Source organism: Amblyomma maculatum, chromosome 6, assembly GCF_055883805.1.
Source record: "Amblyomma maculatum isolate TAMU_Amacu chromosome 6, ASM5588380v1, whole genome shotgun sequence".
Lineage (NCBI taxonomy): Eukaryota > Metazoa > Arthropoda > Arachnida > Ixodida > Ixodidae > Amblyomma > Amblyomma maculatum.
Window position 1 is genome coordinate 173,464,879 of NC_139349.1, and position 5,470 is coordinate 173,470,348.

The window sequence follows — 5,470 nt, forward strand, 5'->3', positions numbered from 1 at the left end:
CCCTCAAATGACGAAACATTTCAAATGCTCTGCGCTAGAGACCAACACCGATCTTGAGCGAATGCCTACAACGACAGCTCCTGCTAACGGTGCGTGCTGTTCCTACCTTTTATCTCCTACGGCCACTTATCTGCTCGGAAAGAGACACAAGCGCCCAAGGAAACAAGGAAGCCGCCCATTCTGAGCGACATTCGGCCACCTAAGTGATTATTGGACTGAAACGCTCAGCCGCCGAGCTAAGCCTAACCCAGCTTCGATACCTCGTCAACAGTGACGGCGACACCGGCTGTTACCATGGAAGTAACGGTTGAAGGTCGCACCGTAACCACAGGAGAGCTCGAATCTGGCGACTGGAATTATATCGAAAGTGGAAAATGCAGATCAGGAAGAAAGCTTTCTTTGATAAATCAAGAGGCAGTGCCCTACTTTTTGAAGCTATAGATCAGGGCGCCTTAGAACACGCAGCTACAAAAAGGAATTTAACAATGGAGATGACGCATGTGCTGTATGTGGTAACTCCAGTGAAACAATTGACCATATTATACTCGAATGTAATGGTATCCATCCGGAAGTTGATGCAGGCGCAATCACTATTCCTGAAGCTCTGGGGTTTAGAGATACCAGTGGCCGGGTGAATACTAAACCGGTGGTGGAAACTAGCAAAAAACGACTGGAAGATTGGTGGCTTAAAAGCAGAGAAGTGACATAACGTTAGTAATGTAGAAACAAAAATTTAATAAATAGAATGATGGTTCAGTTAACCAATCTAAATCAATAATTAAGATATAGGTAGAAAAATGAGCATGATAGCTACTGCTACCACCCCGTTTCAAAGGGGACACTCCTATATCCATCCATCCATCCATCCATCCATCCACCCACCCACCCACCCACCCATCCATCCATCCATCCATCTATCCATCCATCCATCCATCCATCCATCCATCCATCCATCCATCCACCCATCCATCCATCCATCCATCCATCCATCCATCCATCCATCCATCCATCCATCCATCCATCCATCCATCCATCCATCCATCCATCCATCCATCCATCCATCCATCCATCCATCCATCCATCCATCCATGGACGCCAGTTATATACAAAGCCTACACCTCAAGACCAGCCACGTCAACGAGCCTACCTCACCACTCCGGCAACGCTACCAGCGAGACACATACCCTGAACGCTCGGCAAGCGTTCCATGGAGGTGCGACCACAACCGGCAGCAGCAAGACGGGGGCCCGCCTTCCGCCTGCGACCAAGGAGGCCCGTATCACTGTGCAGCGCAGCAAACAGCTGCCACCCCTCCCGCCCAACGCTGTTCGAGTAGTCGTTCGACGGCGCGGTGAACTGCTACTTCGAGAAATTCCAACACCTCGACTCTGGAAAGCAGTGCAGACCGAGCTCAAAATCATACTACCAGAGAACTTCTGCCTGCGCATTCACTCGACCAACAATACGTTCACCGTGGCAACGACACACATCCCAACAGTCTTGATACTCAAGACATTGACCTCCCTCACCATTGGAGAGCGAGCCTACCCATGCGTGGCCTACGTGGCACCCCCACCGGGTGGTGCTACCAGAGGTGTCATCACAAACGCCTACGACGACCAGAGCCCAACAGAGATATATCAAGATCTGGTCAGACGAAATCCAGAGCACACCATACTAGCCGCCCGGCGCATGGGCAAGACGCACTCAATTCTAATCACCTTTGACGCAATCACAGTGCCGCGTTCCATAAAATACAGGGGAGCCATCCACCGCTGCACCCCATACGGTGGCAGCCCGGACGCCTGCACCAACTGTAGACACCGTCATGACGTATGCCCAAGCCCCAAGAACAATCTCTGTCCCCGCTGTGGAACGCAGCATCTGCAAGACCAGCCTTGTACACCCAAGTGCATTCTGTGCGAGGGTCCTCACCATACCGGCACGGGATCGTGTAAAGGACGCAGCCTTCACCAGCCACGCAAGCAATCAAGCCAGCAACGAACGCAGCTACAAGAATCGGATGCACCCAAGAACCAGTTTCCCCAGTTGTCCGAACTCAACCAGCCCAACCAGCATGAGCGGGCATGGACAGTGCCGCTAAAAAAAGCCTGGAACTCCTATGCCTCTTCACCCACTCAAACATCCGCGACGCCGACTACCAGTCTACAACACGCTCTTGCGAAATCTCAGGAAGAGACAGCGGCGGCGAAAGCGGAAGCTACAGCAGCGCGAGCAGAAACCGCCGCCCTTCGGCAACACATCACCAGACTGGAAGCCCAGACAAGTGCCATCGCCACTGCATCTCCAGTTCCTCCTGCCCCCCTACTACCATGTCTACGTCTTCCTCACCTAACTTATCCACCGTCGATACCTTGTCCAAAATCTCAAACGCTAATTTCCCTCCTGATTCACTACCAATGGAAGCTGACACGGAACCCCATACAAACACTACTCCGTGTATAACGACCCCTCCCTCCACCCCCAGCTAACTAGATGGCTTGCCAGCCATACTTGAGTCATTGGCTGCTCGATTTGAGGCAAAGTTTCAGGAAGCTATAACACACATCAATCAGGAATGTGCTACACTCAAAGATGCGGTAATCCGCATAACGCAAGACAACACTATTCTTAATCACAGATTAGATGCCCTAATGCAAGAATTCTCTTACCGCTTTATAGGTATTGAGACTCGGCTCAATACTAGCGCAACGCGTCTTCCAAAGCGCAAGAAACCCAAAGCAGCAGGAGGACAGGAAAATCCTCTCCCTGCTATAGCTCAGGAATCCCACCCACTACTCCTCCGATATGTTCTCATGATGGCATATCGAAACCGTAATCTTACTGTTTGGCAGTGGAACTCACGGGGCTTTGGCCAGAAACGTCATGTAGTCCACCAACTGCTGTCCTGCGCTACGGGACCCGACATCCTTGCTCTACAGGAACCCTCCAACCCATGCACCCTCCCCGGCTGTACACCCATTCTGCCTACATCTCCTGCTCCCTCTCGAGTAGCCTTTTTAGTTAATCGCTCTCCCACCACCATCTCGCATCCCCTAGCGATTACCGACATTGATAATCTTCTAATTGAACTTGTGCCACAACACACTCGAGCGAAGAGTGTTTTTATCTTAAATGTATACAGTCATCCTAAGTGCTATAAAAATAACTATGAACGGCTATTTACACTTGCGAAGCGCGTAGCTAACAAGTGTCCCTTACTCGTTGTTGGTGATTAACGCGCCACATACAGCCTGGGGTTACCCGCATGACACACCTAAAGGACGTCGCGTGTGGTTAGTCGCGCAACAAACCGGTCTCTCTCTTCTCACTGACCCTACCTTTCCTACCCGCACGGGAACCAGTGTCTGTAGAGACACTACACCAGACCTTACTTTCGCACATCGTCTCCCTCACGCGTCTTGGTGCAATACAAAAATGAATCTAAAAAGTGATCATTTCTTCATATAAATTCTTCTAAACATTCAGCTGCCCTGTAGGCCTCCCAGAGGTTCAACTTTCACGAAGTGGGATTCTTTCCGAACGTGTAGAGCAGCCCGCGCTTACGCCCCATTAATGACATAACCGAATGGTCCAAACAACTACAAAGCGATGTCCAATCAGAAACTTGTCCCCTACCAGATGACTGCCCAAGCAACATGGCTGACTCCCGCCACCTGCATTTATGGGAGGCTAAAGACGGCCTAGAACGACGCTGGAAACGGCAGCGTTAGAACCGGACCCTGAAACGCCGCCTCGCCCGTCTAAACAGATAGGTAGAGACGCATGCAGCGACTCTTTCACGACAGAATTGGGAATTGCTATGCAACAAGATAGATGGAAATATGAGTATATCTCAGACTTGGAACCTTTTTAGGCACTTATTAGACTGTAGTAAGTAACACAACCCAACGAGATAACCTCACTAGACTAACACATACCTGCAATACACCTCCACTGGAAATTCTCCACCTACGCGATCACTACTTCCCCAAGTACCCTTCTATAATACACCCCGACTATTCAGGGCCCCCTAACGACTTCCTTGACCAACCCATCACAGTATCAGAGGTGCAGGCTGAGCTTCAGAGGCTTAACACATCTTCAGCCCCCGGTCCATATGGAGTGCATAATAATAAGGCACTCCGAAATCTCGATTCCCAATCTATTGCCGCCCTTACTGAATACTTTAACGAGTGCTGGCAACGGGGAACCCTCCCGCCGCAATAGAAAGATGCCAAAGTTGTGTTTATACCAAAACCTATGAAACCTCTGCTAATTTCAAACCTTAGGTCCATCTCTCTCACCTCTTCGATCGGCATACTAATGGAGCATGTACTCCAGACCAGAATTTCTCAATATCTAGAAGGAAAAAATTTCATGCCCACCTGCATGTTTGGATTTCGTCCTGGCCTTTCTACACAAGATGTCTTCTTACAGCTAAAACATCATATTCTCGACTGTCAAACGTATTATTCCAAAGCCATCCTAAGTGTAGATCTTACCAAAGCATTTGATAATGTTACACATTCAGCAATCCTTCAGAATCTTACAACCCTGGGAGTCGGCGCCAAGTTGTATAATTACGTTCGAGACTTCCTCAGCCAGCGCACAGCCACACTTACCTTAGGCGACCACTGCCTTCCGGAGATCACGCTAGGTACACGAGGTACGCCCCAGGGCGCCGTCCTCTCTCCTATACTATTCAACATAGCACTTCTCCACTTACCCGAAAAATTAGCCCAAATCCCCAACATTCATTTCAGCCTCGACGCCTACGACATCACTGTCTGAGCTAACCGCGGCAGTGATGCCGAAATAGAGGGACATCTACAATTGGCGCTAAACACCATCGACACCTATGTAAGGGAACGTGGCCTAACTTGCTCCCCTTCAAAATCAGAACTATTTCTCTACCGCCCCAAACAATACAATTCAGGCAGTCCGCCTATTTCACTCAAGCTAGGTACCCATTTGATCCCACTAGAATCCACAATCCGTGTGCTGGGTCTAGTTCTTCACTCTCTTGGTGCGCACGGAGAAGTCATAAAGACTCTCCATACACAAAGTCAACAGACCACCCGATTGATTCACCGCATAGCCAACCGTCGGGCTGGCTTACGGGAGCGAAACACACTTCACCTCACCCAGGCTTACATTATAAGCCGCGCCACATATGCCCTCCCATACCTCCCCCTCAAACAAAAGGAAAGAGACCGGGTGAACGCGCTCCTACGAAGTTGCACGAAAACGGCTCTACGACTTCCCCCCAGCACATCTAATGCCCGACTCCTTAAACTCGGTGTACACAACACTTTCGAGGAACTTAGAGAGGCTACATTAACGGCACAAATAGCCCGCCATCCAACTCGGTGGCTGGCCGCACTTTATTATCCCACTTAAACCTAAGCCCAGTTACATACCCCATTGACGGTGTACCCCTTTCTCCTAACCTCCGCTCTAATCTCAT

At 49.9% G+C, this 5,470-nt stretch overlaps 1 pseudogene; it reads left to right on the top strand.

Annotated features, from left to right (window-relative positions):
* The first annotated feature begins 294 nt into the window (after window positions 1–294).
* On the top strand, window positions 295–2,839 carry LOC146187425 (uncharacterized; annotated as a pseudogene).
* Window positions 2,840–5,470: the final 2,631 nt, after the last annotated feature.